The sequence below is a fragment of the Bos javanicus genome, chromosome 28 (assembly GCF_032452875.1).
Source record: "Bos javanicus breed banteng chromosome 28, ARS-OSU_banteng_1.0, whole genome shotgun sequence".
Classification (NCBI taxonomy): Eukaryota; Metazoa; Chordata; class Mammalia; order Artiodactyla; family Bovidae; genus Bos; species Bos javanicus.
Genome location: NC_083895.1, coordinates 27069644 through 27097024, shown reverse-complemented (window position 1 = coordinate 27097024; position 27381 = coordinate 27069644). Strand labels below are relative to the sequence as shown.

Here is a 27381-nt window from a genome sequence, read left to right as displayed (position 1 = left end):
GTCGCCGCCCTTGACCTCGGACACGGGGTAGCTCCTCTCGGCCGTTCCTGTGCCATCGCAGCCTGGCACTCTCAGCCACTGCCCCTGACCTCGGACGTGGGGTAACTCCTCTTGGCCGCCACCCTTCGGGCATAGGGTCCTCCCGGCTTCTGCCCCTGACCTCGGACATGGGGTAGCTCCTCACGGCCGCGCTTGCGCGCCGGTGGCAGCCGCCTGCGCTTAGCGCGCCGGTGGCAGCCGCCTGCCCAAGGTAAGAGAAACCCAAGTAAGACGGTAGGTGTTGCAAGAGGGCATCAGAGGGCAGACACATTGAAACCATACTCACAGGAAACTAGTCAATCTAATCACACTAGGACCACAGCCTTGTCTAACTCAATGAAACTAAGCCATGGCTGTGGGGCAACCCAAGATGGGCAGGTCATGGTGGAGAGGTCTGACAGAATGTGGTCCACTGGAGAAGGGAATGGCAAACCACTTCAGTATTCTTGCCTTGAGAACCCCATGAACAGTATGAAAAGGCAAAATGGTAGGATACTGAAAGAGGAACTCCCCAAGTCAGTAGGTGCCCAATATGCTACTGGACATCAGTGGAGAAATAACTCCAGAAAGAATGAAGGGATGGAGCTAAAGCAAAAAGAATACCCAGCCGTGGATGTGACTGGTGATAGAAGCAAGGTCCGATGCTGTAAACAGCAATATTGCATAGGAACCTGGAATGCCAGGTCCATGAATCAAGGCAAATTGGAAGTGGTCAAACAAGAGATGGCAAGAGTGAATGTCGACATTCTAGGAATCAGCAAACTGAAATGGACTGAAATGGGTGAATTTAACTCAGATGACCATTATATCTACTACTGCGGGCAGGAATCCCTCAGAAGAAATGGAGTAGCCATCATGGTCAACAGACAAGTCCGAAATGCAGTACTTGATTGCAATCTCAAAAACGACAGAATGATCTCTGTTCATTTCCAAGGCAAACCATTCATTATCTCAGTAATCCAAGTCTATGCCCCAACCAGCAATGCTGAAGAAGCTAAAGTTGAACAGTTCTATGAAGACCTACAAGACCTTTTAGAACTAACACCCAGGAAAGATGTCCTTTTCATTATAGGGGACTGGAATGCAAAAGTAGGAAGTCAAGAAACACCTGGAGTAACAGCCAAATTTGGCCTTGGAGTACAAAACAAAGCAGGTCAAAGGCTAACAGAGTTTTGCCAAGAAAATGCACTGGTTATAACAAACACCCTCTTCCAACAACACAAGAGAAGACTCTATACATGGACATCACCAGATGGTCAACACCAAAATCAGATTGATTATATTCTTTGCAGCCAAAGATGGAGAAGCTCTATACAGTCAGCAAAAACAAGACCAGGAGCTGACTGTGGCTCAGATCATGAACTCCTTATTACTAAATTCAGACTTAAATTGAAGAAAGTAGGGAAAACCACTAGACCATTCAGGTATGACCTAAATCAAATCCCTAATGATTATACAGTGGAAGTGAGAAATATTTTTAAGGGCCTAGATCTGATAGATAGAGTGCCTGATGAACTATGGACAGAGGTTCATGACATTGTACAGAAGACAGGGATTAAAACCATCCCCATGGAAAAGAAATGCAAAAAAAGCAAAATGGCTCTCTGGGGAGGCCTTACAAATAGCTGTGAAAAGAAGAGAAGCGAAAAGCAAAGGAGAAAAGGAAAGATATAAGCATCTGAATGCAGAGTCCCAAAGAATAGCAAGAAGAGATAAGAAAGCCTTCCTCAGCGATCAATGCAAAGAAATAGAGGAAAGCACCAGAATGGGAAAGACTAGAGATCTCTTCAAGAAAATCAGAGATACCAAGGGAACATTTCATGCAAAGATGGGCTCGATAAAGGACAGAAATGATATGGACCTAACAGAAGCAGAAGATATTAAGAAGAGGTGGCAAGAATACACAGAAGAACTGTACAAAAAGATCTTCACGACCCAGATAATTACGATGGTGTGATCACTGACCTAGAGCCAGATATCCTGGAATGTGAAGTCAAGTGGGCCTTAGAAAGCATCACTACAAACAAAGCTAGTGGAGGTGATGGAATTCCAGTTGAGCTATTTCCAATCCTGAAAGATGATGCTGTGGAAGTGCTGCACTCAATAAGCCAGCAAAGTTGGAAAACTCAGCAGTGGCCACAGGACTGGAAAAGGTCAGTTTTCATTCCAATCCTAAAGAAAGGCAATGCCAAAGAATGCTCAAACTACTGCACAATTGCACTCATCTCACATGGTAGTAAAGTAATGCTCAAAATTCTCCAAGCCAGGCTTCAGCAATATGTGAACTGTGGACTTCCTGATGTTCAAGCTGGTTTTAGAAAAGGCAGAGGAACCAGAGATCAAATTGCCAACATCCACTGGGTCATGGAAAAAGCAAGAGAGTTCCAGAAAAACATCTATTTCTGCTTTATTGACTATGCCAAAACCTTTGACTGTGAGGATCACAATAAACTGTGGAAAATTCTGAAAGAGATGGGAATACCAGACCACCTGATCTGCATCTTGAGAAATTTGTGTGCAGGTCAGGAAGCAACAGTTAGAATTGGATATGGAACAACAGACTGGTTCCAAATAGGAAAAGGAGTACGTCAAGGCTGTATATTGTCACCCTGCTTATTTAACTTATATGCAGAGTACATAATGAGAAACGCTGGGCTGGAGGAAACACAAGCTGGAATCAAGATTGCTGGGAGAAATATCAATAACCTCAGATATGCAGATGACACCACCCTTATGGCAGAAAGTGAAGAGGAACTCAAAAGCCTCTTGATGAAGGTGAAAGTGGAGAGTGAAAAAGTTGGCTTGAAGCTCAACATTCAGAAAATGAAGATCATGGCATCTGGTCCCACCACTTCATGGCAAATAGATGGGGAAACGGTGGAAACAGTGTCAGACTTTTTGGGGGGCTCCAAAATCACTGCAGATGGTGACTGCAGCCATGAAATTGAAAGACGTTTACTCCTTGGAAGGACAGTTATGACCAACCTAGATAGCATATTCAAAAGCAGAGACATTATTCTGCCAACAAAGGTTCGTCTAGTCAAGGCTATGGTTTTTCCTGTGGTCATGTATGGAAGTGAGAGTTGGACTGTGAAGAAGGCTGAGCACCGAAGAATTGATGCTTTTGAATTGTGGTGTTGGAGAAGACTCTTGAGAGTCCCTTGGACTGCAAGGAGATCCAACCAGTCCATTCTGAAGGAGATCAGCCCTGGGATTTCTTTGGAAGGAATGATACTGAAGCTGAAACTCCAGTACTTTGGCCACTTCATGCGAAGAGTTGACTCATTGGAAAAGACTCTGATGCTGGGAGGGATTTGGGGGCAAGAGGAGAAGGGTACGTCAGAGGATGAGATGGCTGGATGGCATCACTGACTCGATGGGCGTGAGTCTGGGTGAACTCCGGGAGTTGGTGATGGACAGAGAGGCCTAGCCTGCTGCTATTCATGGGATCGCAAAGAGTCGGACACGACTGAGCGACTGAACTGAACTGAGCATGCTAGGGTCTTAAAGGAAGCCCAAAGGTATGATATGGGTCTTCACATGTCAAGAGATAAATACCCAGTGGGGGGAACTGCAGCACCCTTCTCAGATCCTAATTGGAATTATAATAACCCTGAACACATCTGGGAAAGGGATCATTCTCTAATCTGTGTAAAGGCAGGACTAAAAGCAGCCTAGCACAAAGTAATCAGCTATGCCTGGGGCTCAGCAATAACTCAGGAGCCCAATGAGAACCCCATTGCCTTTCTGGAATGGCTAAAAGAGACCCTCCAGAAGTTTATCAATCTGGACTTAGACTCTTACGAAGACAGGTAATTTTAAAGGACAAATTCCTGTCCCAGTGTTCGTCAGACATCAGGATAAAGTTACAACAGCTACAGTAGCAGGACAGTGCTACCTCTTTAGATGAGATCATCCAGACAGCCACCGATACCTTTTATAACAGAGAACAGGAGAGGGAGGTCAAGGACCAGGAAAGGGAGAAAAGGAAAGAGACAAGCATGCTGGACACCCTCCAGGGAAGCCTTATGGTAAACCCTGAGTCCTTAAAGGACAAAGCACAAGGCAAATGCCTAATCTGTACACAGGCAGGACATTGGGCCTAAGAGTGTCCAAACTGTAACTAGTCTCCTAAAATATGCTACAAATGCCATCAGTTGGGACATTGGGTGGCACTCTACCCTCAGGACCCAAGAGCCTCAAGGTCAAGTGCCAAGCCTTCCCTCACGATGGTTCAACAGGGCTGAAGTGACCTGCTCCAGCCAGCCTGCATCACGGGGCTGGAGCCAAGGGTGCAACTGGATGTGGCAGGTAGGTCCAAGAATTTCTTAATTGACACAGTGTCTACCTACTCTGTCCTGACCTCCTACTCTGGAGACTTCTCCTCCCAAAGCTGTACCATTTTGGGTGCTACAGGAAAAACAGTTACAAAAAAATTCACCGAAGCACTTCTTCATTGCTGGGATGGACAAATATTTTCCCACCAGTTTCTGGTGGTCCCTGAGTGTCCTATTCCCTTATTGGGAAAAGATCTTTCTCTGCTTCAAAATCTTGCAGCTATTGCAGTCCTGATAGAAGATGCTTTAAAACTCTCTCTTGCAGGCAAACTATTTTTATCAGCCACCAAGTGAAATAACTCCTGAATGGGAGAGGCCATTTATGGATGTCTGATCAAAGAATCCTCAGATATCAAGTAGTTCTGATGGAAAGTCCAGGCCTGACAATATCCCTTTGTAAGGTTCTTAACCCAGCTACCCTCTTGCCTATCCCTGAGGGCTCTCTCCCCTTTCACTCTTGCCTAGAAACCTTGGACCACTGGACAAAACCCCGAGAGGAATTGTCAGAAGATCCTCTGATCCTGAGGAAATCGGGTACACTGATGGAAACAGCTTTGTCTTGGATGGAAAAAGAAGACCAGATATGCAGTAGTCTCCAATTTTGAGACCATAGAGGCTAAAACTTTGCCACCAGGTACTTCAGCCCAATTAGCCCTGACTTGAGCTTTAGATCTGGGAAAAGGAAAAAGAGTAGCCATTTACACTGACTTCAAATGTGCCTTACCGGTGCTACATACAAATGCTACTATTTTGAAAGAAAGAGGCCACTTGACCACCTGAGGGTCCCCAATAAAATATGGTGATCAAATCCTTAGGCTCTTGGAGGCAGTTCATCTGCCCACTGAAGTTCCAGTCTTCCATTGTAAAGGACACAAAAAAGGGAGCATGGAAGTGGCACAAGGGAACCAAACAGCTGATCAGGCAGCTAAGAGAGCAGCATTACAGAACAAGGACCTAATAGGGGTTGTCACCTTAGTTCCACAGACTAAATTTGCCAGAAACTCCTTCATAGACTGAACGTGAGACTCTTAAAGCTAAGAGTGAGGGCTTTCAAGAAGATCATATGGGGTGGTTCCAAAAGGAGGGACTTCTTTTTCTGCCTGGGTACCTCCAATGGAGGTTGGTTAACTCCTTACATGCCACCACTGATTTAGGGGAAAAGGTCCTCCAAAGACTACTAGAAAGGTCCTTCAGAGGAACAGGTCTCCAAACAACTATAAGGCAAGTTGTCTCCTCTTGTCCCACTTGCCAATTAAACAACCCCAAGGAGCTCGAAGACCCCAGCTGGCCCAGTCTGTCCAATGACATGGGACCTACCCAGGAGAGGACTGGCAGATGGACTTCACACAGATACCAGTTTTTCAAGGTTATAAACCCCTACTAGTCATGATAGATACATTCACAAGATAGATAAGGCTTTCCCACCTGGACTGAGAAGGCTGAGGAGGGGCAAAAAACCTGCTCCATGAAATCATTCCAAGATTTGGTCTGCCCAGGTCATTACAAAGTGACAATGGGACATCATTTACTTCTAAGGTCACCCAAGGGGTCTCTAAAGCATTGGGCATTACTTATTATCTCAATTGTGCCTGGAGGCCTCAGTCTTCAGGAAAAGTAGAGAGAGTCAACAAATTCTTAAAATCAGCAATAAAAAAGAAAACCCAGGAGACCTCCTTGGGATGGAAGGAGGCTTACCAATAGCTCTCCTCCACACCCATATTGACCCAAAGGAACAGATTGGTCTTAGTCTTTATGAGATGCTATATGGGAGACCTTTTGTTTATGTCAATGACCTCTTCCTAGATGCAGAGGCTCAAGCCCTCTGGTCTTTACCATGGCTACTGGGCAATTCCAACAAGATATACACTTGTGGGATGTCAACCAGGACCCAAAAAATTCTAAAGAGTCACCACTAATTAAAATCCTAATTAAAGTCTGGAAAGATGGGTCCCCAAAGGCTCAAACTCCAGCTCACATGGAAGGGCCCCTACCCTGTAATACTTTCTACCCCACAGCAGTTAAGATACCAGGACACAACTCCTGGATTCACTACTCATGAGTCAAACCATGGAAGAAAACAGAAGAGGTCACTCAATATACCTGTGAACTCCTGGGAGCTCTCAGATACCTATTCAGGACTACAAATGAGTGCCATTCTAATGAACAACCCCAAAATTAAGCTTCTAGGGATAAGATTTCTCAGGGCAGCTCTAAAGAGCCAACACAGCTTGGCAGGGGTTGTACTCCAAAATAGACAGGAGATGCATCACCAACGCGATGGACATGAGTTTGAGTAGGCTCTGGGACTTGGTGATGGACAGGGAAGCATGGCGTGCTGCAGTCCATGGTGTCACAAAGAGTTTGACATGACTGAGCGACTGAACTGAGATCTCTTGCTCCCTGAACAAGGAGGGACTTGAGACATCTTGAATGAGACATGTTGTTTCTGGGTAAATACCTCCAACTAAGTTAAAGAAAGCCTCACAGTCCTCAAGAAAAACCTTTAGATCCTACAGGATCTCAAAGAACGAGTTGGAGAATTCTTGGGGTGACTGCAATCTCTCTTTGGGAGATCTTTCTCATGGCGAGGGGGAATTTGGAGTTGGCTAATGCGAGTTCAGAAAAACATCTATTTCTGCTTTATTGACTATGCCAAAGCCTTTGACTGTGTGGATCACAATAAACTTGGAAATTCTGAAAGAGATGGGAATACCAGACCACCTGACCTGCCTCTTGAGAAGTTTGTATGCAGGTCAGGAAGCAACAGTTAGAACTGGGCATGGAACAACAAACTGGTTCCAAATAGGAAAAGGAGTACGTCAAGGCTGTATATTGTCACCCTGCTTATTTAACTTATTTGCAGAGTACATCATGAGAAATGCTGGGTTGGAAGAAGCACAAGCTAGAATCAAGATTGCTGGGAGAAATATCAATAACCTCAGATACACAGATGACACCACCCTTATGGCAGAAAGTGAAGAGGAACTAAAGATCCTCTTGATGAAAGTGAAAGAGGAGAGTGAAAAAGTTGGCTTGAAGCTCAACATTCAGAAAACGAAGATCATGGCATCTGGTCCCATCAGTGGGACTATTCTGCCACTTCATGGCAAATAGATGGGGAAACAGTGTTAGACTTTATTTTTTGGGGCTCCAAAATCACTGCAAATGGTGATTGCAGCCATGAAAGTAAAAGACACTTACTCCTTGGAAGGAAAGTTATGACCAACCTAGATAGCATATTCAAAAGCAGAGACATTACTTTGCCAACAAAGGTTCGTCTAGTCAAGGCTATGGTTTTTCCAGTGGTCATGTATGGATGTGATAGTTGGACTGTGAAGAAAGCTGAGTGCTGAAGAATTGATGCTTTTGAACTGTGGTGTTAGAGAAGACTCTTGAGAGTCCCTTGGACTGCAAGGAGATCCAACAGTCCATCCCAAAGGAGATCAGTCCTGGGTGTTCATTGGAAGGACTGATGCTAAAGCTGAAACTGTAATACTTTGGCCACCTCATGCAAAGAGTTGACTCATTGGAAAAGACCCTGATGCTGGGAGGGATTGGGGGCAGGAGGAGAAGGGGATGACAGAGGATGAGATGGCTGGATGGCATCACCGACTCAATGGACATGAGTTTGGGTAAACTCCAGGAGTTGGTGATGGACAGGGAGGCCTGGCATGGTGCAAACATGGGGTCGCAAAGAGTCAGACACGACTGAGCAACTGAACCGAACTGAACTGAATGCCCCTACTAATCCTTATTATCACCATATTGATGCTGCTTATGATTGCCTCATATATTATCAATTGTTTAACCCATTTGTCTCTGCCCAGGTCAACAAGCTAAAACATGCAGTGCCAGTTCAACAAGGATATAGAAAACTACACCCAACCACAGAAAATATCACTCATCCTTAGATGGACACCATTATAAAGACTCTGAGGCTTGAGACCAGCAAGAGGGGGAGGCCCAATGCCCCTCACCATCCCAGCTCTGCAGGAAGTAGCCAGAGAGACCTCGATGTCTCAATTCCCAAAGAATTGGGCCTCCCATCTCTTGAGGGGGGAGTGTTAGGTAGGTAGAATAGGAAAAAGGAGTCCAGAATGGTGATAGCCAAAAGACAAAGAAGGGGAAAGCCCCCCAAAATAGAACAAAGTAAGGTCAGAGGACCGACCTCAGGGAAACAAACAGTCCTCCTGGCTAGCCCAATTTATATAGGGCAGGCTCAGGGGGAGGAGGAGAAAACATAAAAAGAGGAGCCAAAATTGGGCTTCTCTTCTCCTCACGTCTTTTGGGTCGGCCCACCCTCACGCTTTGAGGATGTATTTTCCTTTGCATGCCGAGTAAAATTGAGCTGTAACACCGATCCGTCTGTCGATTTAAATTTTTGCTGGGGCGAGACAGAACTGAAGAAATTACAAACTCCCCCAAGAGTAGTGCACTGTGATGGGGAAGAACAAGGAACTATATTTTAGGAATCCAAGGAGACTTCTCAGAGTAAGAACACCAACCTCTGGCCCATGACACAGAATCCTAGGTTGAATAAAAACTGGAGCCCTGGTACTCATCTTCTCCCTTTCATCACTGTACACATGGCAGATTGTTGCAACTGTGGATAGGTTTCTTTGTATCCATGCCCTTGGGTAGTTCCCATATACAAAGACCCAGGTTTCACCAATGACTTGCCTTGGGCAATTGGCCAATAGCAACTGTGCCACAGGAAAAGACTTGAAGGGCTTTCTCTTGCTGCTCTTGGCAGCCCTGCCACTGCTGTCATGGGAAGAAGCCCCTGCTGGCCTACTGGCTAATAAGGAGCAACAGTGGGGCAGAAATAGCCATCCCAGTTGAGTATCTGTGGCTGGCTAGCCCCCAGCCAACCAGGGAGTTGACAGAAATGCAGGAGTGAGTCTGACCAAGACCAGCCACGTGTGCCTCAGATCTGCAGTAGCACTGTGATAATGTGATTTACAATAAGAAATATACATTTGGTCTTTGTCTCTGTTCCTGGCACATAGTTCCTAAAACCCTTGTAATTTCCTAAGTGATAAAAATAATGGGAGACTCTTTTGTTACAATATTTGGTCTTTTGTCCGCAAATAGCTTCAATTCCAGAAACAACTCAAGTGATCAAGGGGGGTGCCTTATTATTCACAAGCCCCTTTCAAGTTTATGTTAATGAGGATGGGGCTAGTTGCCAGGGGGAAACAACCCTGTGATTTGAGGGTTGGAATTTCAGGCCCCTCCCCACCCCACTGCCACACCACCCATGGGGAAGGGACAGGGGCTAGAAGATGAATTAATATCAGTGATTTAATCTGTCTTGTCTGTGTATTGAAGACTCCTTGAAAACCTAAAAGGATGGGGTTCAGAGAGCTTCCAGGTTGATGAACACATGGAGGTTCTGTGAGGAAAGTGCCCCCTGAGAGGGCATGGAGGCTGGATGTCCCTTCCCACCTACCCTGCCCTATGGATCTTTTCCATTTTGTTGTTTCTGAGTAATACTCTTATAAATTTTTTTCTTTTGGCCATGCCACACAGCTTGAGGGATCTTAGTTTCCTGACCAGGGATTGAACGTGCACCCTCAGCAGTGAAAGCACAGATTTCTAACCGCTGGACCACCAGGATATTCCCAAGTTACATCCTTTTATAATAAACTGGCCATCTAATAAGTAAATTGTTTCCCTGAGTTCTGTGAGCTGTTCTAGCAACTTAAACTTGAAGAGAGGATTGTGGGAAATTCTGATCCACAGAGTCAATTGGTGAGAAGCACAGATGACAACCTGGATTTGTGACTGGCATTGAAGTGGCCTTGTGGGATTGAGCCCTTAACCCATGGAGTTGGTAGATGGTGTCAGAATAAAGTTATAGAGTGGTCTATAATTCTGGTGTCATGGAATTGTTTGGTTTGGGAGAGCACAGATGACAACTTGGATTTGTGACTGGCATTGAAGAGGTGGCCTTGTGGGATTGAGCCCTTAACCCATGGAGTTGGTAGATGGTGTCAGAATAAAGTTATAGAATGGCCTATAATTCTGGTGTCATGGAATTGTTGGGTTTGGGAGAGAAACCCCATCCACCTGGTGACCAGAAGAGTTTGGAGTGAGTAGAAGATACACAAATGAAATGGATCTTCCTTTACAGCCATTCAGTTCAGCCCAGCCTACATTGCTGTAACACAGAATCTCAAGCTTATTGTTGTAAACCACAAAGTATGTTTGTTTGTTTGTTTTTTAATTTCTTGGCCATGCCACATAACATGCAGGATCTTAGTTCCTGGACCAGAGATTGAACCTGTGCCCCCTTCAGTGGAAGCATGGAGTCGTAACCACAGGACCTCCAGGGAAGTCCCTGGGGGTGTTTTTTTTTTTTAACATTGCAATAAGTAACTGAGCCCTCCAGGAGCATCTATAATAGGAGAGTGCTGAGCCAGGAGTCAGAGAGCTGCCTCCCTCTAGCCTGGTTCCACCAGCTGCTACCTAAATGGTCTCGGGGAAGATGCTCAACCCCTCCAAGCCTCAGAGTGTCGCCTGATCACAACTGCTCTCCTGTCTACTTCAGTAGGTCATTGTGAAGATCTCATCCAATTACTTGTATCCCTCAAGGAAGCTATTAGCATGGCCTGAATGGCAGCTGGCCATAAATAAACTTTGCCTTCCAATTATTAATAATGCTATAAGAAGAAAGAGTTGCATTTGCAGTTCTTATACATTTTTTCCTTTGATCCTGGTAACACCTTTGCAAGGGGGATAATACGACCGACACTCAGTTGTAAGAAGATGCGGACATTCAGAGAGGTGCTGTAACTTGTTCAAGGTCACACAGCAGGACACAAGGAAACAAGCACGGGGGACGATCTCACAGACTCCCGAGACCTTGTCCCCCTCCACAAGCTGCCTGTCCTCCAGAGTCTCTGTCATGTCATCCACGCCTCCTCGCGCCTCATCCTCCTGAAGGCTGGAGTGGAGTGAATCACACACTCCCCAGGTCCAGCCCCTCTCCAAGGAGGGTCTGCAGGAGCTGAGTTGCCCACTAGCATTCAAAGCAGTTCATCAACACACTCTACATGCACTCTTTCTGATACCCAGGCAGCTTCCCAAGTCTAGTTCAAACACTACCCTGGATCACCAAAGCAACCTAACAGAGAATAAATGTCCATCTTTCCCATTGGTATTTGTTTCTTAAAGACACCACGGGTCTGTCACATGGCCGAGAAGATTATGCTCTCATCCTCTTCTTTGCTGGCTTCCTATCTGCTGTTACCCAGGAGATGGGAATGAGGGGAGAAAGAAACCCTCGGGACTGGCCCAGGGCATTCAGTGTGAAGGTCATTCAAAGCAGTGTTTCTTTTTGTTAAGAAACTGCTTTGGCCCAGAGCTCATGTGGAAAGTGGTGGTATTTCCACTGGCCCACTGTGGTTCTATCAGCATACATATCCTCCTCCCTTCTAGGAGCTGGCATTACCCTGTAAGCCCATGAGTCCTCTTTCTGGGACTCACACAGTCTCTCTTCAACTCCCTTCTCAGAATTTAGAGCATCTGTGTAAATTGAGAGTTGCCCTTCCCAAAAAACCTGGCACAGCCAACATCTTAACACAACTTCCAAACAGATGCTTCATTTCTTGAGTCATTTACCTGAATTTAAGTCAGTCAATTTAAGTCATTTACCTGAATTTAATGACAACAACAACAAAAAATCCACAATTCATTTGCACATATCAGTGATCAAATTCCTTGTTGGTTTCCAGATATGCTTTCTTGGTATCATCTGAGACTTTATGAGAGAGCATGAATCTTCTAATCAATTGACTTCAAATATTTCCCTTAAACAACTCACTTGGAGGTGATTGTAACTAGCAGTTATTGAGAGCATATTATTTCTCAGGCACTGCTACAAATAAGTCAAGACACTAATTCACAAGAACATATCATAAGTAATATTACCCCATTTTACAGATGAAGAAACTGAGGCTCAAAGAGGTCAAGTAACTTCCCAAGGTCACACAGCAAGTAAGTAGCAGAGCTGAGATTGGAGATCAGATTGGGTCCAGCTCCTGCACTTTTCACTTCTGTACTACACTCTCCCTCAACAGCAGAGCATCAGCTCAAACACTGACATTAATAAGAAGGGCAAATGTTACTCAGGGGAGAGAGACCCTTTACAGTTTATTAAGCTATGATGAATACCAGTACAGCTTTTACCTTAAAAAAAAAAATCACACTGTTAGCCCAGTTCTTTAAAACCAAAAGACTTAAGTGAGTTTGGGTCCAGTTGAAAAATCACCGTGTAGGGCTTCCCTGGTGGTTCAGGAATTAAGAATCTGCCTACCAATGCAGGGGACATGGGTTCGATCCCTGGTCCAGCAAGATTCCACATGCTGTGGAACAGTAAGCCCCTTGTGGCACAACTACTGAAGCCCATGCACTAGAGCCCATGCTCTGCAACAAGAGAAGCCACTGCAGTGAGAAGCCCATGCACTGCAACGAAGAGCAGCCCCTACTTGCTGCAACTAGAGAAAAGCCTGTGCAAAGCAATCAAGACCCAGTCAGTGCCGTCAAAAATAAATAAATATATCACTGGGTAAACTTAGGAAAGTATTTGTCCCTCTCTGGGCTTCTTTAGTCAAGTAAGTAAGTGTTAGTCTCTCAGTCGTGTCCGACTCTTTGCAACCCCATGGATTGTAGCCTGCCAGGCTCCTCTGTCCATGGAATTCTCCTGGCAAGAATACTGGAGTGGGTTGCCGTTCTCTTCTCCAGGGGATCTTTCTGACCCAGGGATTGAACCTGCGGCTCCTGCATTGCTGGCAAATTCTTTACTGTCTGAACCACCAGGGAAGCCCTTAGTCAAGTATGTGGGTTTGAACTCCAGGATCTACCCTTTGAGATCATAGTATCTCTTTATTCGTCCTGTTTTACACAGGACAGGAAGCTGTCTAATGCAAGGGTCAGGGAAGGCGTGGCTCCAGGTAGAGTCAGACCACCAGGTTTTGGCCGCCCACTCACTTGCCTTGGGATGACTTGAGACACCTCTGCTGGCTCTTCACTTGGTCTCACTTTCATTTTTCCAAAAGGACAACATATGCTGTGTTGCAACCCAACTGTAGATTCTTGGCACAAAGCAAGTGTGGGTGGGTGTTTGGCTCTTTTCTTCCTTGGGAACAATGCACTGGGTAACAGTTCTTCGGTTGGTTAGTTGGAGTCCTGAGAACAGAAAGGGACAAAAGATGCATTTGTCACTGTATCAAGGGTCACCAAAGGACTGGAAGGTGTAGAGGCTGCTCCAGCATTCTGAGGATGGAAGGACACAGGCCTTGTTTTCAACAAAGGGGATGTTACTATGGCCTTATGGGCAGGGGCTGGGGACCTTGGTGCCCTTGACATTCAGAGGTCAGGGTTATGGTTGTGCTTTATGGTTATGCTTTATGGTTATAAAGTTCTTTGTCCCACTGGGATCTCACAGAAGCCTTGGGTGGGGAGGACAGGAATGGTGACCGTGGTGAAGAGGATGGTGAAGACGGTAATGGCAGTGGAAGCCCATGTGCACTGAGCCCTCACTGTGCCAGGTACTGTGCTAAAGATTTCCTGTGTATGGACTCCAGAGGCTTCCCAACAGCCTTAGGAAATAGAAACCTTTTCCTTATACCTAGGGAAGCTGAAGCTTAGAGAAGCTGAGTCAGAGGCTCATGGAAACAGCAGAAAAAGCAGAGCTGGCTTTTGAACTCAGATCTCTCCCATCCTGGGGCTTGACTTCTGCATTTTATGGGTGCAGCAGCTGAGGCTTAGAGTTAGCAAGTAGTTCAGAATTAGTAAAACCAACTCAGGTTTTTAAATCTGGGAAGAAATGAAATGCTCAGGTTGGTGGAAAAAATAAAGAAGATAAACCTCATCCGGGCTTTCCTGGTGGCTCAGCGGTAAAGAATCTGCCTGCAATGCAAGAGCCACAGGAGATGCGGGTTCGATCTCTGGGTTGGGAAGACTTCCTGGAGAAGGGAATGACAACCCACTCCAGGATTTTTGCCTGGAGAATCCCATGGCCAGAAGAGCCTAGGGGGCTACATGTCCATAAGGTTGCAAAGAGTCAGACACTACTGAAGTGATTTAGCAGGCACACACACAAATCTCATCTGTTGGTGCCAGACTGAACCGAGGTAGACCTGAGCCAAAATTCCTAGTTACTGTCCCAGGTCACCTCCTCCTTTCCTCCTTCCATCAATAGGCCCTTCTTTCAGGACAAAAACCCCTGCTCTTCCACCTTCTTTCACAATCCTGGAAGTAACCTACTACTGTCCCTTCACCTCTTTCTTGCTTAAATCCTGCCCTCATGGAGCGTAGAGTCTCTGGGAGAGAGAGAGATTAGTTAAGAAATCACATGAAGGAATTCCCTGGCTCCAGTGGTTAGAACTCTGCACTTTCACTGCTGAGGGCAAGGGTTCAATCCCTGGTTGGGGAACTAAGATCCCGCATGCCACACCGTGGGGCCAAAAGCAAAAGAAAATTTTAAAAAGTTTTAAATGCCTTTCTCTGAATGGAGTATAGCCTTTCAAAATTGTACATCGCTATTTTGTACACCGTAACATATAATATTGTACATCAATAATATTTCAATAGTATAATTGTAAAGAATAAATAATAAAGCAACTTAGAAAAGAAGTCAGAAATTCTCTGGCAATCCAGCGGTTAGAACTTGGCACTTTCCGTGCTGGGGCATGGATTCAGTCCCTGGTCAGAGAAATCCCACAAACCAAGCAGCATGGCCAAAAATAAAAATAGAAAGTTTTTTGAAAGTCACACATTACAAACTTTGGATCTGAGACACATTGGTCTGGGTCAGAATTTTTTGTTGTGGACCATTTTAAAATTCTTTATTGAATTTGATACAATATTGCTTCTGTTTAACATTTTTGTTTTTTGGCATATGGGATCCTAGCTCTCTGACCAGGTATTGAACTCGAATCCCCTGCATTGGAGGATGAAGTCTTAACCACCAGACCACAAGGGAAGTCCTCAGAGTTTTCTCTGAGGCCTCTGAGCCAGGGAGAAGTGAGTCTTGATGAAAGAAAAGGAGAGAAGGATGAAGGAGAAGGGTGTGCCCTAAAACTGATTATTAATCTATCCCTCCAGATTTGGGTCTTACTGAGAGTGGACTGGCTTGGGCCTCTAGGGTTCTCAAGTGGTTCTCAAATTCTTCTCCCTGAACCAGTGGGAGCAGCATTATCTGGGAACTTGTTTAAAATGTACATTCTCAGGCCCTGTTGCAGAACTATTGAACTGAAAACTTTGAGGACGGAGCCAACCATCTGTGTTCAACAAGACTTCATGGCCATTCTGCAACTGATGAAGTGGAGAGCTATGTTCCAGATACCGACAGTCAAGTGGATTCACCCACTAAAAGTATGATAGGTTCTGGTTCTCTCCCACTTTCTCATGTGTTCCCTATGGAAGAGGAATTCACAGATGATCTTCTGCGAGTAAGCCTGATAGGGATCTGCAGCTGTAGAGAGAAATGGGACAAGTGATTTGATGTTGTTGAGAATGGGGGATAAAATACAAACATTTTAGCAAGTCTGAGATCCATTGCCCCAGACATGAGATTCCAGGAGGTAAAATCAGATTCTTTGAAAACTGGAAAGAACTTGGCATATCATATCCTATTCTTAACCCCATTCAAGACAAGATCTGGATAGGTGATACCCCACCCTTTAAAGTAGCCTTTTCCATTGATGGTTAATCATGTCTGGGATGAAATCTGCCTCCTTTTCTTTTTTCTTAAAAAAAAAAAAAGATTTATTTTTATTTTTGGCTGTGTTGGATCTTTGTTGCTGTCTGCAGGTTTTCTCTAGTTGTGGCAAGTGGAAGCCGCTCTTCACTGTGATGCACAGGCTTCTCATTGTGGTGGCTTCTCTTATTGCAGAGCTTGGGCTCCAGGCCACACATGAGCTTTGGTAGTTGCAGCCCTCGAACTCTAGAGCCTGGGCTCAGAAGTTGCGCTGCACAGGCTTAGCTGCCTCACGGCATGTGGGAACTTCCTAGAGCAGGGGTCAAACCCATGTCCCCTGCATTGGCAGGTGGATTCTTAACCACTGGACCAGCAGGGAAGCCCCCAAATCTGCCTCCTTTTGACTTCCTTTCATCAACCTTAGTTCTCTGGATTCTTGCAAAAAGTCTTCTTTCCTATGACCTCCCAAGGATGATAATCTTGTTTATCTAAGGTTCTTAGTGAAGACACAATAATTGACCATCTGAAATATAAGAGAAGATCCCATACTTATAAATGCTTTTATTAAAGCAAGAGAAACACGATAGAGACAGCTACAAGTACGCGTGCTTTCAGCTGGGCTGACTGACATGAAGCTGGCTTTGCAGACTGACTCACATTCTGGAGAATGTTCAACAAAGGTTACAAGGATCTGATTCCTAACTCTGGCCCAAGCTTCCCATGACACCTAGCATGTGGTTTATTTCAAGTCCTGCGTTCATGACTTGGCTGGCTAGGAAAAGTTTTTGGACTGTATATGTAAACTACCAATGCTTATGGGTATTAACTACATAACAGCCAGGATCTACATAGTTTCTGGAATAAACATCCCTCATAACATGTTTCTCGTGTCAATCTGAGGTTCTCAATCACATTCTACCAGTTGTATATTCATTCACACATTCACTTAACCATTCTGCACATCCAGTCTAGTCTAGCCTCCTCAATCAACTTGCAGTTGGGCACTACCCAATTTCTTCTCCAAGCTGAAAAACCTAAGAGAACTCTAGGCAAGTTCTACTCCAAAGTTGATGCTAACAAAGAGCTCGAGAAACAGAAATGTGACACTGTGTGGAAGAGTAACTTAAATTCGCTTTTGAACCCGCATTCTCATGCTCTCCCAACTTCCTTCGGAACATGAGCAAGAGGGTCGAAAGATGATCAGCCCAGGGAGAGCCAGATGAAACCTAGAATGCAACACAGGGATCAGCCTTCCAGCCTGGTCATCCCACCACCACTCAGCACCTCCCAGGCCTGGGAAGGCTCTCCAAACACCACTATCTGAAGATGATGTCAGTCCTTGAGTGATTATATGAAATTTATCTTCAACCAAAATAAAGCACCAAAGAAACTTACTATGAAATGGGGCTCTGACATTTCTTGCATAAAGATGGTCTTTGGAGAATCATATCGAGATAAAAGCTCCCTCCTCTGAGGCTGGAATCACAGCTTCTCCGTGCTCTTGATGATGCCGGACAAAAATGTGACCACATGCTCTTACACTGGCTTTCCACCGAACGCCACAGAGTCGGCTCATTTGCCCACCACCTCATAATAATTGGAGCCAAATCTCTGTTTCATTTTTCCGAAAGAAAAAGACTACATCCCACCACAACAGTTCATTGAATTCAAGCCTCTACCCAGAGGAAGCAAAAGGCTTCGTAATCTCAAGCAAAAAATGCCAGCTATGTGCTCCCACAGGCTGCCAGTCCCCTGGAGGCGCAGGGCACCAGGGCTATCACAATAACCTCCCAGCCCATTCACAATTCAATTCTCCTTTGTACAAAACTCCAGACATTCTCCAAACATTCAGATCCAAGCTTCAGTCCCAGGACAGTCCACCCTGTGTTCCCCCAAAAGCATTCCCCGGCTTCACTAACAGACTCAGAAATCTAGATGGACTAGAATCTGGGGCCCAGAGACTGATCACGTTGCTCCAGCCTTCTCTGAGAGGATAGATGGATCTCCAATTTCAGCCAGTATGTGCTGCCTTCTGTGTACCAGACACAAGAGGGAAAGGGCATGAGTGAGTGGCGGGGAGTGGGAGGACAGAATAGACTCTGAGGCACTTGAAGAGCTGGTAGAACAGTTCAGTTCAGTCGCTCAGTCATGTCCGACTCTTTGCGACCCCATGAATCTCAGCATGCCAGGCCTCCCTGTCCATCACCAACTCCTGGAGTTCACCCAAACTGATGTGCATCGAGTCAGTGATGCCATCTAGCCATCTCATCCTCTGTTGTCCCCTTCTCCGCCTGCCCCCAATCCCTCCCAGCATCAGGGTCTTTTCCAATGAGTCAACTCTTCACATGGGGTGGCCAAAGTATTGCAGTTTCAGCCTCAGCATCAGTCCTTCCAATGAACACCCAGGACTGGTCTCTTTTAGGATGGACTGGTTGGATCTCCTCGCAGTCCAAGGGACTCTCAAGAGTCTTCTCTAACACCACGGTTCAAAAGCATCAATTCTTCAGTGCTCAGCTTTCTTCACAGTCCAACTCTCACTTCCATACATGACCACTGGACAAACCATAGCCTTGACTGGAAGGACCTTTGCTGGCAAAGTAATATCTCTGCTTTTGAATATGCTATCTAGGTTGGTCATAACTTTCCTTCCAAGGAGTAAGCATCTTTTACTTTCATGGCTGCAATCACCATTTGCAGTGATTTTGGAGCCCAAAAAAATAAAGTCTGACACTGTTTCCACGGTTTCCCCATCTATTTCCCATGAAGTGATGGGACCAGATGCCATGATCTTTGTTTTCTGAATGTTGAGCTTTAAGCCAACTTTTTCACTCTCCTCTTTCACTTTCATCAAGAGGCTTTTTAGTTCTTCATTTTCTGCCATAAGGGTGGTGTCATCTGCATATCTGAGGTTATTGATATTTCTCCTGACAATCTTGATTCCAGCTTGTGCTTAAGCATTTCTCATGATGTACTCTGCATACAAGTTAAATAAGCAGGGTGACAATATACAGCCTTGACGTACTCCTTTTCCTATTTGGAACCAGTCTGTTGTTCCATGTCCAGTTCTAACTGTTGCTTCCTGACCTGCATACAAATTTCTCAAGAGGCAGATCAGGTGGTCTGGTATTCCCATCTCTTTCAGAATTTTCCACAGTTTATTGTGATCCTCACAGTCAAAGGCTTTGGCATAGTCAATAAAGCAGAAATAGATGTTTTTCTGGAATTCTCTTGCTTTTTCCATGACCCAGCAGGTGATAGAAATTTGATCTCTGGTTCCTCTGCCTTTCCTAAAACCAGCTTGAACATCTGGAAGTTCACAGTTCATATATTGCTGAAGCCTGGCTTGGAGAATTTTGAGCATTACTTTACTACCATGTGAGATGAGTGCAATTGTGCGATAGTTTGAGCATTCTTTGGCATTGCCTTTCTTTAGGATTGGAATGAAAACTGACCTTTTCCAGTCCTGTGGCCACTGCTGAGTTTTCCAACTTTGCTGGCTTATTGAGTGCAGCACTTCCACAGCATCATCTTTCAGGATTTGAAATAGCTCAACTGGAATTCCATCACCTCCACTAGCTTTGTTCGTAGTGATGCTTTCTAAGGCCCACTTGACTTCACATTCCAGGATGTCTGGCTCTAGGTGAGTGATCACACCCTCATGATTATCTGGGTCATGAAGATCTTTTTGTACAGTTCTTCTGTGTATTCTTGCCACCTCTTCTTAATATCTTCTGCTTCTGTTAGGTCCATACCATTTCTGTCCTTTATCGAGCCCATCTTTGCATGAAATGTTCCCTTGGTATCTCTGATTTTCTTGAAGAGATCTCTAGTCTTTCCCATTCTGGTGTTTTCCTCTATTTCTTTGCAGTGATCACTGAGGAAGGCTTTCTTATCTTTCCTTGCTATTCTTTGGAACTCTGCATTCAAATGGGAATATCTTTCCTTTTCTCCTTTGCTTTTCACTTCTCTTCTTTTCACAGCTATTTGTAAGGCCTCCTCAGACAGCCATTTTGCTTTTTTGCATTTGTTTTTCATGGGGATGGTCTTGATCCCTGTCTCCTGTACAATGTCATGAACCTCTGTCCATAGTTCATCAGGCACTCTATCTATCAGACCTAGTCCCTTAAATCTATTTCTCACTTCCACTGTATAATCATGAGGGATTTGATTTAGGTCATACCTGAATGGTCTAGTGGTGTTCCCTACTTTCTTCAATTTAAGTCTGAATTTGGCAATAAGGAGTTCATGATCTGAGCCACAGTCAGCTCCTGGTCTTGTTTTTGCTGACTGTATAGAGCTTCTCCATCTTTGGCTACAAAGAATATAATCATCTGATTTCGGTGTTGACCATCTGGTGATGTCCATGTGTAGAATCTTCTCTTGTGTTGTTAGGAGAGGGTGTTTGCTATGACCAGTGTGTTCTCTTGGCAAAACTCTATTAGCCTTTGCTCTGCTTCATTCCGTATTCCAAGGCCAAATTTGCCTGTTACTCCAGATGTTTCTTGACCTCCTACTTTTGCATTCCAGTCCCCTATAATGAAAAGGACATCTTTGTTGGGTGTTAGTTCTAAAAGGCTAACAGCGCAGGCTGAGAGGAGCTACCCTATGCCTACAGTCAGGGGCGGCGCCGAGAGGAGCAACCCCATGTCCAAGGAACAGCAGCTGTGCAGGTTCAGGAGGGCCGAGAGGAGCTACTCCACGTTCAAGGTCAGGATGGGTGACCTTGTTCAAGGTAAGGAGCAGCAGTTGTGCTTTGCTGGAGCAGCCGTGAAGAGATACCCCACATCCAGGTAAGAGAAACCTAAGTGAGAGGGCATCAGAGGGCAAACACACTGAAACCATAATCACAGAAAACTAGCCAATCTGATCACATGGACCACAGCCTTTTCGAACTAAGTGAAACTAAGCCACGCTGTGTGGGGCCACTCAAGATGGGCGGGTCATGGTGGAGAGGTCTGACAGAATGTGGTCCACTGGAGAAGGGAATGGCAAACCACTTCAGTATTCTTGCCTTGAGAACCCCAGGAACAGTATGAAAAGGCAGAATGATAGAACAGATTACGCATGCACATATCTAAAAACAAGCCACGCAGCCACCGTGTGAGCTGTGAGCAGTGAGCTTTGCACTAAGTGCTTTAGGTGTCAGAGGGACTGCTGGCGGTTCCAAGAAGATAAATCTGACCTGGGACATGGGTCAAACGCGTCAGTTTCTCTGGGAAATGTCAACCTCCTTTCCTGTGCTCCTTCAGATTTATTTTTGTGCCCAGCCCTATCCCCTGTCCCTCAATAGTTCACTGTAAAACATACTGTTTTTTTTTTTTTTATCAGCACTGGGGTAGCTGGTGAGTGTTATTTCATTTAAGCTTATAAGGAGCTACCAAAAAAAAAAAAAAAGACATAAATCATAATAGTTATCCATGATGTATTGTTAAGCCAAAAAGCTAGATATAGGGTATTATGTAGGCTTGTTGTTCAGTCACTTGGTCATGACTGCCTCTTTGCGACCCTGTGGATTGCAGTATGCCAGGCTTTCCTGTCCTTCACCATCTCCCAGAGTTTGCTCAAACTCATGTCCATTGAGTGGATGATGCCATCCAATCATCTCATCCTCTGCCTCCTTTTCTTCCTGCCCTCATTCTTCCCCATCCCCCCCCAAAAAAGAAGAAATATGTGTTGGAAAGAATATGGGGAAAAGGTAATTTTTGTGCATTGTTGATGGGAATATAAATCAGTTCAGCTACTAGGAAAAACAATTTAGAGATTCCTCAAAAAATTGAAAATAGGAATGTTACATGAACCAGCAATTCTACTCTTGGGCAGTTATCTGAAGGAGGTGAAATCACTATCTTGAAAAGATAATCTGCACTTTCATATTCATTGCAGCATTATTTACAACAGTCAAGGCATAGAAATTAAGTACCCATCAGTTGATGAATGGATAAAGAAAATGTGGTATTCATGTATATTGAATGGAATCTTATTCAGCCACAAAAAAGAAAAATCCTGCCATTTGTGACAACATGGATGGACCTTGAGAGCATTGCTGCTGCTGCTGCTGCTACTAAGTCGCTTCAGTCGTGTCTGACTCTGTGTGACCCCATAGACAGTAGCCCACTAGGCTCCCCCGTCCCTGGGATTCTCCAGGCAAGAACACTGGAGTGGGTTGCCATTTCCTTCTCCAATGCATGAAAGTGAAAAGTGGAAGCGAAGTCGCTCAGTTGTGTCCGACTCTTTACAACCCCATGGACTGCAGCCCACCAGGCTCCTCTGTCCGTGGGATTTTCCAGGCAAGAGTACTGCAGTGGGGTGCCATTGCCTTCTCCATTGAGGGCATTATGCTAAGCTAAGTAAATCAGATAGAGAGAGACAAGTACCATATGACCTCAACTATGTGTAAAATCTTAAAAACTCATAGATACCACCTTTGTGTGGTTACAAAACATGAGGCATAGGGAATGGGCAAAATAGGTGAAGGTGATCAAAAAGTACAAACTTCCAGTTATGAGATAATAATTCCTGGGGATGTAATGTACAACACAATGACTATAGTTAAGAATATCGTACTGTATATTTGAAAGCTATGAAGACTAAATTTTTAAAGTTCTCATCACAAGAAAAAAATTGTTAACTATGTGTGGGATAGAATTTTAACTAAACTTATTGTGGTAATCACCTTACAATATGTACATATATCGAGTCATGTAATACATCTAAAACTAATACAACACTATTATGTCAATAAATTTTTTATAAATATCAATTTGTTTTATGTTGCCATAAAGACATTCTATTATCACTACCAAATAAAACTAGAAATCAAGATAAAAATAACAAAAAGCATTTTCTCTTAACCCATCCTAATGATAATTTATTGTGCACTCCCCTTTTCAAGTCCTGTGATAAGCATTTTTTCATATAATATTTTGTAAAAAAAGAAAAGAAAAAGAAGAAAAGGAAGGGAGAAAGGAGGAAAGGAGGAAAAAGAACTCATTGAGTAGGGTTAAGGCAAATTAGGTAAAATTTACAAAAGAAAGCAGAAGGGTAAATCTTCTTGGCTTTGGGTTAAGAAGTGGTTTTCAAGACATAACACCAAAAGCAGAAACAGAAGGAATAATAAAATCATTTATGTTATTTGCTTCAAAGGACACTATCAAGAAAATGAAAAAATAACTCACCAAAATGAGAGAAATTATTTGTAAACCATACGTCTGAATATAAAGAACACTTAAAACTCAACAATAAAGAGAGAAATAACCTTTTTTTTTTTTTTTCAAATGGGCTAAGGATTTTAGTAGACATGACTCCAAAGAAGATAGACAAATGGCCCAAGACCACATAATAAGATGCTCAATGAAAATCTAAACCATAGTGAGGTATTACTTCATACCAACTAGGATGGCTGTAAACAACAAGACTGATACTAACAAGTGTTGGTGAGGAAGTGGTGGTGTGATGCCACACCACACACACACACAGCTTGCTGTTGGGAATGTAAATGATGCAGTCACTTTGGGAAACAATTTGAAAGTTCCTCAAAAAGTTAAAACACAGAATTATCATTTGGCCCAGCAGTTGCACCCTAGATATATATCTGAGAGATTCAAAATCATATGTTCACACAAGAACTAATTTTAAAATGTTCATAGTAGTATTATTTCTAATAGCCAAAGGTAGAAACAAGCATACATCCATCAACTTATGAACGGATAAACAAAATTATTTGGCATTTAACAGGAATGGGTTCTGATACATGCTACAGCATGGATAAATACTTGAAAATATTATGTTGAGAGAAGTCAGACCCATGAGGGCACATATTGTGTGATTCCATGATATGAAATTTTCAAAATAGGCAAATCCACAGAGAGTAGTTTTTAGAGTGATGGAAATGTTCTGGGATTAGATAGTGGTGATGGTCTCACAACTTGTTAATACTCAAAAAACCACTGAATTTTATACTTTAAACTGTGGCATTTTATGTCATATGAATTACATAAATCTAAAAAATTATGCAAATATATTTGAAAAATAAGACAAAATGGATAAATTCTTGGAAAAATATAATCTACAAACTTGATTCAAGAAAAAAATGGCAAGCCTAGATAGTCTGATTATTCAAAATAATTGAAGAAGTAGTTAAAATGACTTTATAGGTGGGTTTCACAAAACTTTCAATTAACTCTTCCAGAAAATAAAAACTCTTTCTATGAGACTAGTATAACCTTACAAAAACAAGGCAATGACAATATGAAAATGAAAGATTATAAGCTCATTCCACTTGGAAAGAGGCATGATTTCTAAATAAGATATTAGCAAATCAAATTCAATAGTTATAAAAAATGGTAATAAACCATGACTAAGATGAGTCTATTCCAGTGTTGCAGGGATGGTTTAATATTATTAAATTAATAGGTGATACTCATTACTGTAAGTAATTGAGAAAAAATTTAAAGTACATCAATAGACATGTAAAAATACATGAGGAGAAGGGGACAGTGAAGGACAGATGGTTGGATGGCATCACCAACTCAATGGACATGCATTTGAGCAAGCTCCAGGAGATCATGAAGGACAGGGAAGTCTGGCGTGCTGCAGTCCATGTGGTCGCAAAGAGTCAGACATGACTGAGCAGCTGAACAACAACAAATGCTTCCATTTATATAAAATTCTAGCAAATGCAGAAGAAAACAAAGCAAGTCAGTAGTTACCCAAATATGGATGAGAAAGAGAGGGATAGGAAGGAGGGACTACAAAAGGTCACAAGGAAAGTTTTGTTGGTAATGGATAATGTTCATTGTCTTAATTTTAGTAATGGGGTCATCAGATTATATCAAATTGCACACTTTAAACAGATGCAGTTTAATTATGTCAAGAATAAGCACTTGTTGTAACTTGACTCTAGGAGAACAGAATGATTTCATTTTAGGGAGAAAAACCCTTTTTATTCAAACATCTCAATGGGTCTTTTTGGTTGGGAAAGGTGAGGTTCCTTGGGCTGTCCTAGAAGTGGGTGGAGACCACAGGAGAAATCACTTACTCTGTTTTAAAAAAAAAATTATAGAAAGTTTTCACTTTATAGAGGAATCCAGAATTAAGAAAAGAGGAGAAAGAAGTCTTCAGAGAAAGTGGGAAGAATCCATAAAACATGTAGCCAGCAGAGCCTATGGAGAAAGATGGCTGCTGAGAAATTCTCTGGGGCAGAGAGGGTGATAGAACTTTGATATTCATATTTAATTTTTTCTTGGGATTTCCCTGGTGGTCCTGTGGTTAGGACTCAGTGCTCTTGCTCCCAGGGTCAGGATTCAGTCCCTGGTCAGGGAACTAAGATCCTGCAAGCTGTGTGTTATAGCCAAATAATTAATTAATTAGTTCAGTTCAGTTCAGTCACTCAGTCGCGTCCAACTCTTTGCGACCCTGTGGATTGCAGCATGCCAGTCCTCCCTGTCCATCACCAACTTCCAGACTTTACTCAAACTCATGTCCATCGAGTCAGTGAGGCCATCCAACCATCTCATCCTCTGTCGTCCCCTTCTCCTCCTGCCTTCAATCTTTCCCAGCATCAGGGTCTTTTCCAATGAGCCAGTTCTTTGCATCATGTGGCCAAAGTATTGGAGTTTCAGCTTTAACATCAGTCCTTCCAATGAATATTCAGGACTGATTTCCTTTAGGATTGACTAGTTGGATCTCCTTGCAGTCCAAGACACTCTGAAGAGTCTTCTCCAACACCACAGTTCAAAAGCATCAATTCTTCGGTGCTCAGTTTTCTTTATAGTCCAACTCTCACATCCATACATGACTACTGGAAAAACTATAGCTTTGACTAGACAGACCTTTGTTGGGAAAGTAATGTCTCTGCTTTTTAACATGCTGCCCAGGTTGGTCATAACTTTCCTTCCAAGGAGTAAGTGTCTTTTAATTTCATGGCTGCAGTCACACCAGCAGCGATTTTGGAGCCCAAAAAATAAAGTCTCTCACTGCTTCCACTGTTTCCCCATCTATTTGTCATGAAGTGATGGGACCAGATGCCATGATCTTAGTTTTCTGAATGTTCAGTTTTAAGCCAATTTTTTCACTCACCTCTTTCACTTTCTTCAAGAGGGTCTTTAGTTCTTCACTTTCTGCCATAAAGGTGGTATCATCTGCATATCTGAGGTTATTGATATTTCTCCCAGTGATCTTGATTCCATCTTGTGCTTCATCCAGTCTGCCATTTTGCATGATGTACTCTGCATATAAGTTAAACAAGCAGGATGACAATATACAGCCCTGACATACTCCTTTCCTGATTTGGAACTAGTCTGTTGTTCCATGTCCAGTTCTAACTGTTGCTTCTTGACCTGCATACAGATTTCTCACGAGGCAGGTTAGGTAGTCTGGTATTCCCATCTCCAAAAATTTTCCACAGTTTGTTGTGACCCACACAGTTAAAGGCTTTGGTGTAGTCAGTAAAGCAGAAGTTGATGTTTTTCTGGAACTCTCTTGCTTTTTTGATGATCCAGCGGATGTTGGCAACTTCATCTCTGGTTCCTCTGCCTTTTCTAAATCCAGCTTGAATATCTGGAAGTTCATGGTTCACATACTATTGAAGCCTGGCTTGGAGAATTTTGAGCATCACTTTGCTAGCTTGTGAGATGTGTGCAATTGTATGGTAGTTTGAACATTCTTTTCTTGAAGAGATCTCTAGTCTTTCCAATTCTATTATTTTCCTCTCTTTCTTTGCACTGATCACTGAGGAAGGCTTTCTTATCTCTCCTTGCTATTCTTTGGAACTCTGCATTCAAATGCTTTCAAACTCTGCATTCTCCTTTGCCTTTAGCTTCTCTTCTTTTCCCAGCTATTTGTAAGGCCAGACAACCATTTGCCTTTTTGCATTTCTTTTTCTTGGGGGTGGTCTTGATCACTGCCTCCTGTACAATGTCATGAACCTCCATCCATAGTTCTTCAGGCTCTCTATCAGGTCTAGTCCCTTGAATCTATTTGTCACTTCCACTGTATGATCGTAAGGGATTTGATTTAGGTCATACCTGAATGGTCTAGTGGTTTTCCCTAGACCTAGAGGTTTTCTTCAATTTCAGTCTGAATTTGGCAATAAGGAGTTCATGGTCTGAGCCACAGTCAGCTCCTGTTCTTGTTTTTGCTGACTGTATAGAGCTTCTCCATCTTTGGCTGCAAAGAATATAATCAATCTGATTTTGGTATTGACCATCTGCTGATGTCCATGTGTAGAGTCTTCTCTTGTGTTGTTGGAGAATGGTGTTTGCTATGACCAGTGCATTCTCTTGGCAAAACTCTGTTAGC

At 43.5% G+C, this 27381-nt stretch overlaps 1 protein-coding gene across 2 annotated transcripts in view; it reads right to left on the bottom strand.

Annotated features, from left to right (window-relative positions):
* HK1 (hexokinase 1) overlaps positions 1 to 27381 on the bottom strand; it is a 131843-nt gene that overhangs the window by 99140 nt on the left and 5322 nt on the right. For both annotated transcript variants that reach the window (XM_061405185.1, XM_061405186.1), the window contains exon 2: positions 13375 to 13568. The gene's annotated coding sequence lies outside the window, so the exon portion shown is untranslated. The remainder of the gene's footprint in view (positions 1 to 13374; positions 13569 to 27381) is intronic.